This window comes from Marmota marmota, unplaced genomic scaffold (assembly GCF_001458135.2).
Source record: "Marmota marmota marmota unplaced genomic scaffold, marMar, whole genome shotgun sequence".
Classification (NCBI taxonomy): Eukaryota; Metazoa; Chordata; class Mammalia; order Rodentia; family Sciuridae; genus Marmota; species Marmota marmota.
The window spans coordinates 17,631,619-17,640,498 of NW_026000093.1; the positions used below are offsets into that span (position 1 = coordinate 17,631,619).

The 8,880-nt window shown below is 36.5% G+C and overlaps 1 long non-coding RNA gene across 1 annotated transcript in view; it reads right to left on the minus strand.

Annotated features, from left to right (window-relative positions):
- Positions 1 to 770: 770 nt before the first annotated feature.
- The window catches only part of LOC107142430, a 29,535-nt gene continuing 21,425 nt past the window's right edge, over positions 771 to 8,880 (minus strand). The window contains exons 2-4 of the long non-coding RNA XR_001503559.2: positions 7,377 to 7,582; positions 5,942 to 6,129; positions 771 to 1,290 (exon numbers count right to left, since the gene is read on the minus strand). This is a non-coding gene — a long non-coding RNA (uncharacterized LOC107142430). The remainder of the gene's footprint in view (positions 1,291 to 5,941; positions 6,130 to 7,376; positions 7,583 to 8,880) is intronic.

Genomic DNA, 8,880 nt, shown 5'->3' on the forward strand with positions numbered 1-8,880 from the left:
CAACCCAATAAGATAACACAAAACAAAACCGAAACAGAATGAAACAAAAACGGAACAAAAAATCGTTGTATCAATTTTCCTATTTTCTTGACATGTGCATTTGTGGTCTATTTCTATCTCTTCCTAAGGGGCGAACAACTTCAAACCTTGAGCCAACCATTTTTCCCAATCTGCCTGAGAAAATTCTAGGGATAGGCAGCTTGAAACAAACACAAAACAAATCAAAACAAGAACACATTGTTTTTTAAAATGGTCACCCATTCTCTCGCCTTCCCTTAGGGGCAAGCAATTTCACTTACCCCGAAGCTTCAGACGTTCCCCGCACGGTCCGCCAAATGCCGCAGTCTGGCTGGGCACAAATCACGAGCCACTGAAGCAGGAACAAACTTTATTTTATTTTATTTTTTTAAATATTTATTTATTTATTTATTTTTAGTTCTCGGTGGACACAACATCTTTGTTGGTATGTGGTGCTGAGGATCGAACCCGGGCCGCACGCATGCCAGGCGAGCGCGCTACCGCTTGAGCCACATCCCCAGCCCCAACAAACTTTATTTTTAAACTGCAGGAAAACACTTCACAAAGCTCCCGGGGAATCCTCCCGAACACGAGGCTTGTCCAGGAACCCCCAGCCGGAAATATCTCTCCTGGAAATCCCTCCTCCTGCACTTCCCCAACCAATGGGAACTCTCGGGGAATCCCCGGAAATCCCCACGAGAACTCCAAAATAGTGCGAGAACTCAAAAGTTGCGGCAGAGGCGGATAGTAATGCCTCGCCTGTCAATCAATACTGTTGGCAAGATGCCAGGGGCCATACAGACTCGGCCGTGGCTCTCAGCAGTGGAGATAACATTTCTAGATATTTTAAAGATCTCCTATGAGTTGTAGTTATCATAAAATGTTTTCTTTTGAGTATCAGCTACTATTAGACTTCAGCAAACATTTTAAGTAACATACAAGCTATTTGAAAAATAACTCAGCTCATATGATTTATCAGGATTACTTCTCATGTTAAAGCAAATACTTACTTATACATTATTTATGCTACTTTTTTTTATACCATTCAGTGACCTAGATGAAATTTGCAATTCATGCTGTTCCATGGGAATAGTGGCAACTAAATCATCAGAATAAAAACCCTTCAGCCAGGAATTCTTCCAAGGAAGTGTTCCAGTTGAATAATGGTTCTGATGTCCTATATTCATTGAGTCCCTTTCACAATTGTCTGGTCTATGGAACATTCATTCATACATCTGATAGGTGTTTATTGTGTCAGATCCACGTTGTACACTGAGGATACAAAAGTGAAAAGGGCAGTTGTGGTTTCTTCCTGATGCAAGTGGCACCAAACGTGACATGAGCTGGGTGAAAGGCACCCCAAGAAAGAATTGGTTAAGCAGATCTCTGAAGATTGCCCAAGCAGACCAGGAAGGGGTAGTTCTCAAGCCAAAGAAGTGAAAGAGCAGCTGTGTAACTGGAGGAGAGGGAGCAAGGTAAAAGGCAAGAATAGGTAAGGCCTGTGATGGGCAGCTGCCAGGTTTTGAAGAATTCAAAAGCCACATTTGGTATCCCAGACATTATGTGAAGATAAGTTCCTTTGGAGTGATTAGACCTTTCCATTTTCTAAATAGCTAGAAATTTACCTATTTAGAAATAGCTATTTTCTAAATAGCACTAGAGGGCAAGGTGTAGAATTCTGCAAAATTGCTATTGATCAGGAAATCTTCTTTTATGAACATTCATATTCCAGTGGTAATGGCCAAGAAGTCAGTGCTTTGGGGAAAGAATGGAAATTATTCAGTGAGACAGAATTGGAGGATGCCTGCAGTATGGTCGACTATACTAGAACTAATAGTCCAGGAGGACATTTAATTTTGGATGTGAACAAAGAAGCTAAAGAGCAGAAAAGAATGAGAATCGAATTACTTGTAAAAGCTATAGCAGTGGTCACTCTTTGTTTCAGAATTTGATGCTTTTCAATTGCTGTCTATAGAGTATATTATCCAAAATTTAGTTCCTTTTTCCATTTTAGCACAATATTATATTTAACACATGGCTGGTTTAATTAATTTAGGCTGAGGGATTACAAATTCAAATGTCCTTTTATCACATCTGTTTTGCTTCAGCTATCATAATAGTATTTTTTTAAGACCAATGTGTGGAATTGAATCAAACTGAATCATTTCTTAACACTATGAAAATAGAATCTAGTACTTGGAGGCAAGAATAGTAGGTCCCCACACTTCATTTAAAATTAAATTCTACTTTTAAAATCTCAGAGACTAATTTACATTCTTTTGCTTTCCTAAGTGGCTTTTTTTTGGTGAATTTTCAGATTTAAAATAGACGGATTATTGTGCATTTTGCCCATATGCAGTCATTTATGTCATTATTCATATTCATTCTTTTCCATTTTTAAAATAGGCACTTATTTTCATTTTGCCTTTACTTTAAAAGTCAGAGGTAATTTTGTTCCTAGACAAATTCTACCTTCAAAATATACCATCTATAGATTTCTTTACTGAATATTTGGGACTCTTGATTTTAACTGTAGAAACCCCATTCACACTTTTTTAAATAAAGGAGATTTATTGGTTCACATGCCTAAAGCACATGGGTTTAAGGATGTTGGAAATTAAAAACATAATCTTTCAGGTAGCTATTGCTACCTTTTATTTCTGCTTCTTTCTGCAAATTGCACTCCTGCTCTGCAGCTGCAGACAGTATTCTTCATGTGGGAGAGGACCAAGAGTCTGCTCCTCATAACATATCTTCTGAGCTCTGTTCCAGGGAAAAAGGGTAGCTTTACATAGATCAGTTATGAAAACTCTACCCAGGGAAGAGTTCTGTTTGGCCTGATTTCAGTCAAGTGACAATCTCCAATTCAATTACCATACTTGAGGTGGCAAGCCATAATTAGTGACTGCCTATAGAACCATGTGGCTTGAGAAGCACTTTGGAGACAAAAAGGAATTACATTATAAGCAGAAAAATAAAATATTAACTTCAACTACTGACCACATAAAATGTAAATAGGAACATACTTTGAAGAATAAAATTCATTATTTTAAATCATACACACACACACACACACATTCCTCCCTCAAAAACTCCCTTTAATATACCAGTGTATAGTGACATATTTTTTTTTTTACATTTGTCTCTTTCACTGAATGGCAATTCCCCAAAGAACTAATTATATATTATTTGTATCGCTGATTAACAAATGCAGATTTGTATTGGTGCCTAACATTGTACCAGCACACAACAGATGCCTAAGTATTTATTGAACTGAGCAGATAGATGTATATGAAAATCATTTGTACATAGCAAGAGAAACATAAGTAATCTTGGCCCATTCACAGCCACAACACTATAAAACCCACAAAACACACACACACACATATACACACACACGTACACTTTTGTTAACATCCAGGATTTTTAGTTGAAGAACAATGAGTAGTATGGAAAAATTCTTGGTTATCCAAAAAAGCTATTTATTATTCAACCCTTCTTCCTGGACACATAGCTAGACCACATTTCTCATACCCCTTTGAATTTTAGGTATGACCATGTGACCATTTTCTTAGAAAATGAATATGTGTCACTTATGAAGCTAGACTTTGGACTGCCTCCTTGCTATTCTATCTACTGGAATTCAGATCAACCAAACCTCAACCATGCAGATGATGACAATACATTAGGAAACTGTGTAATCAGCATGGAGGAAGTTGTGTCATTAAATGACCATATGGAGCAGAGCTGATTCATCAAGTTATAGCATTTACCCTCCAACCCATAACATGAGAAAAAGAAAAATCAACTCTGTTCTTCAGGTTACCGATTGGTTGGGTTCTCTTTGTTACAAAAGTTTGCCTTATGCTAACTTTAAAAAGTGAAAGAATTGCAAATTTGGGGCAGGCCACAAGCTAGGAGGTAGGATTCACATTGAAAGTGAAAAAAATACATAGATTTTGAAAGTAGAGCAAAGTAGATTTTAAAAATACAGAAAACTGCAATAGAAGAAATGAGTCTGGATTGGAATTGGGCACTAAGAGAAGGTTCAGGTATAGAGTAAGATTTGGCCAACTATAGAATGTGCAGGATGCAAAGAGATAACTGGAAAAAGAGCAATTTAAGAGTTTTGATTGCATTTCCTTTGGATTTTTCTGAGACAATATAAATATTTAAAATATTAAAAAATTTTCTGTTGATCCATGTTTATATTAATTAAAATGTGATACCAAGTAACTGGACTGGCCTTAGAAGTAATCAAATTACTAATCCTACACATATTTCTCTAAGAACTAAATGAATATTGTCTCCTACTCGGATTTAGACTATTAAATTGCATTTGAAGTTTTTGTTTTATTCTTCTGGCAAAGAAAACTTGTAAATTAATTATTGAGCAAAATGAAGTCATTTCAGTGGTTGAACAAACATGTTTACAAATATCTCCAGATGTGTGTCAGGTTGGGAATTAACTTAGAAAATGGGAATACTGCTGTATCCTTTAACTGTCATAGATCATTGTTCATTTGTTTACTTTTTTATTTTGAAAAATTTCAAACTGGCAAAATTTGAAAAATAGTACAATAAACACTAATATATCATTCGCCTGGATTCATCCTTTATTAACATTCCCTTTTCCTCTCTCTCTCTCTCTCTCTCTCTCTCTCTCTCCCTCTCTCTCTCTCTCTCTCATATTCTCCTGTATTTTCAATGTTTTATTCTAAAGTAATTATGTTTTACTCTTCACAATTAGCTTAAAATGTATCTGGAATGGATTTTTGTTTAGAAAGATCATGATTTACATTTTAGGGTAACTAGCAGAGCTGGAAATTAAGCAATTTTCTGGGCTATGAACCCATCCTTTCATATGTATCTCTGTGAGGTTGAGATGAGACTTAACAAAGCCCGTCATCTTTACCACCTGTTTCCTATTATGCCTACCACATATGGTACTATACAGGAAAGCCAGAAGATTGGGCAAAACCAGAGACATGCTCCTTCCTGCTCACTCTGTTAGTCACCACAGCATGACTTTCGCATAGCAATGACTTTCTATCTACAGTAGCAATCATTTCAGTTTCCAGGTTTTTTGTTTGTTTGTTTGTTTTTGACATTTCCCAAACTAGCCTCTTTGTGCCCCTTTGGAGAAATCAGCATTGGCCAGCTAAGACTCTTCCCCTGAAGTCTAGTTCCCTACTCTGGTGGGTTTTTCTTCCACCCTCTAGGTTCCAATACAGTTGGCCTTCCATACCCACTAGTTCTACATCCATGGATTTCACCAACCATAATGGAAACATTTTTAAAACAATTATGAACATGTATAGAGTGTTTTCATAGTCATTATTCTCTAAACAATATAGTATAAGAACTATTTATAGCATTTACATTGTATTAGGCTTTACAGGAAATCTAGAGATGATTTAAAGCATACAGGAAGATTGTATGCAAATACTATTCCATTTTATAGGAGGGATTTAGGCATCCACAAATTTGGGTATCCTTGGGGCAGTGGGGGGGGGGTTCCCTGAAACCAATACCCCTCACATATACCAAGAGATGACGGTAACTGCAAACTGCTCCTTTTAGACACATGGGTCCCCTAGCAATGGCATCTGCTTCCTGCACACTATCTCTATCACCTAATTGTGCCTTTTTTGCAGCTGTGTTACCCTAATACTTGTTTACCACATTCCCTACATTTAACTCTCTCTGTTGGAATAATAGTGTGGTTTCTGTTTTTCTCCTGGACTTTGTAATAGGTCTATTAGTCAATGACCCACCATTGCTTACTAAAACACTAGGGTTTTTTGCAAAATACTGCAAAACCATTTTGCACAAATCAAATAACAATAGATAAGTGGCTCTATTTGGAGCTCTCTTTTGCTTCCTTGGCATATTTTTTCCCATCTTTATGGCAACATCTTACCATTTTGTCTTTGTTATTTTGGCTTTATAATAAATCTTGACATCTCATGTTATTAACCATCTCTTGAGTATTTTCTTGAAGTTGTGAGAGGGCCTGGCTTTCAGCTCCTTTCGGGTATCCTTCAGTAATGGAGAGCCACCGTTGCTCAAGGTCACATCCTGCACCCATCTCGTGACTTCATCCCGTGACTGAGAGAAACAGACAAAGATGCATTCTTTCTAGCCACTGCAGGACATCCTGATGGGGACACATTCCTGAGCTCCCTGTCAGTTGGGTGAGGCTTTGCCAGACCTATATGGCAGTTTGACATTTCCCTCTGCCCATAACACTTCCTCCTTTACCCAGTTGTTGATCTCTAATAAGCATCTTATTTCCCCAATTTCTGTCACAGCATCTGCTTTAGTACACCCCAAACTGTAACATGACCTTATCTCAGAAACCTGGCACTCTTCTGCTTTTGGTGATAAGAGCTAAAACCTATATCCTTGATTACAAGATTGTTTATTCAGTGGGGCACAGGGAGCTATGTACACCATGGTGAGCTCTGAGATAAAAAATAAAGTCCACAAACTCAGTACCTAAAGCATGGCTTTGCTACCAACAGCAGTGCAGAAGGAAAACAAGAAAGGATTTGAGAGCTAGTGGCCACACACAGAGAGCCACCTCGGTTCTGGAATATTATAGTCTAGATCAAGAAGAGGCCCTCCCTTCTTTTCTTTTCATCATTGTTTATAGAGTTGTATCTATTTTTTTTTTGTTTTGTTTTTTTCCCAGAGAACCAACTTTAAGTTTTGTTGTTGCTACTGTGTCATCGTTCACAGCTTTGTTTTCCATTTACTGATTTCTGATCTCATTCTTTTCTGGTCTTTTATTCTTCCCTTTGAGTTTATTCTGTTGCTCATTGTTTAACTTCTTAAGATGGATGCTGGAAGCATTTTTTTTTTTTTTTTGGTACCAGGGATTGAACCCAGGGACACTTAATGACTGAGCCACATCCCCAGCACTTTTTATGTTTTATTTTGAGATAGAGTCTTACTAAGTTGCTTAGGGTCTTGCCAAGTTGCTGAAGCTGGCTTTGAACTTTCGATCCTCTGGCTTCAGCCTTTTGAGCTGCTGGAATTACAGGTTTACATCACCATGCCTGGCTGGGAATGTTAATTTTGATGGTTAACTCTTCTTTAAAGTATTTAAAGCTATGAGTTTCCTTCCAAGCATCATTTTTTATACAGTATGAAAATATAGCACTTTTAACTCCTCACTCTGTGTGGGCTGTACTTAGTGATTTCCTCTGACAGAGCATACTGTATGTGACTTCACAGTGAAGGAACTTGACAAACATCATTTCAGACAGATGATCAAGGTCAACATCAACAGGAATAAATCCTATTGATCATATTTAACATTGACTCACTAATAAAGACATACAGGACCTTACCTTTGGAGTCTTTGGGGTTTTCCTCCCAAAACCACAGCTTCAATTTAACCATGAGGAGATAGCAGACAAATTCCAGTGGTGAGACATCCTGAAAAATGCCTAACCAATGTTATGCAAAACTGTTAATCTTAGCCATCAAGGAAAGTCTGAGGGACCATCAAGGGAGACATGATGACTCAATGTGATGTGGAATCCTGGATGGGATCCTATAACAGAAAAAGCCACTTGAGAAAATCTGAATAAATCATAAAGTTTAACTAATTATAATGTATTTACATTGATTTATTACTTGTGGCAAAAGCATAATACTGATGTAAAATGCAAAGAAGAGAAAGCGGGTGTGAGATATATGGAAAAATTTTTTCATTAATTAAATTTCCATGTTTGTAAATATAAGCTGTTCTTAAAATTATATGTAGACATGTGCATAATCATTTTGTTACAGAGATTTTAAAATTTAATTTTGGTTCTATTTTTAAATTTTTTTCATTAAGATTATGTCTTTAACTTGCAGATTTCCATAGTATGAGTTATAACTTTTAAATATCTGAGAATTTATTTATTTATTTTTTATTACTTTCCCACTGATTTACATTGTGGAAGAAGATTATATTCCTATAACATCTATATATTGACATCTTTAGACTTTATTGCTGAACTAAGGTCAATTGTAAAGGTATCATGTTTACTGAAGAAAATGCATATTCTATACTTCTTAGATCTCCATGAGGCCAGATTTATTGTTTTTATCATTAGATATCTACTTAGCTGCTTGTTTTCACTTGCTTAACCTTCAGTAGGGAACTCTCCCACAATGAAGGGGAACTTATCACTTTCTTCCTACATGTGTCAGTTTTTGCCACAGATATTATAAAGGTCTTATTGCAGTTCTTGATGACTTGAACTTTAACATCATGCAGTTACAATCTTCTTCCCTTTATCTTAAAATTTCTGTCAAAAGAACTACAACAGCTCTCTTTTGGTTGGCATCTTTCTAACATTTTATTAAAATCCTTTTACTTTCAACCTTTGCATCCAATATGTTTAGGTGTGTCTTTTGTAAACAGCATATATCTGTCAATATTTATTTTTTAAAACTGGCTTACTTAGTTTGTTTACTTTTGTATAATAACTGATGTGTGTTTCTGTTCCTACCTCTTTATGTTATTATACTTTGTTATTATGTTTGTTCTCACTATTTCTACACCTCATTTTAATCACCCAAAAGACAAGAACTTCATGTCCCCTCAGACATTCCTTGGCCTGTTTTCCTACCCCCAATTCTCGGGTTAATATCATGTAAACCTTTGGTGGTCATAGCCATTTGTAAAGACCACAGACAGTATCAAAATGTCGGATCCTCTTTTCTTCATACTGTTTCTTGCAGCATTTTCTTGATGGGTCTGTTTCATGTAAATGCTTCATAGAAAACTTTTGTGATCACAAAAAACTTTTGTGATTAGCATGGCAAGTGTCCAAAGCCTGTGGTACCTAAATATATATA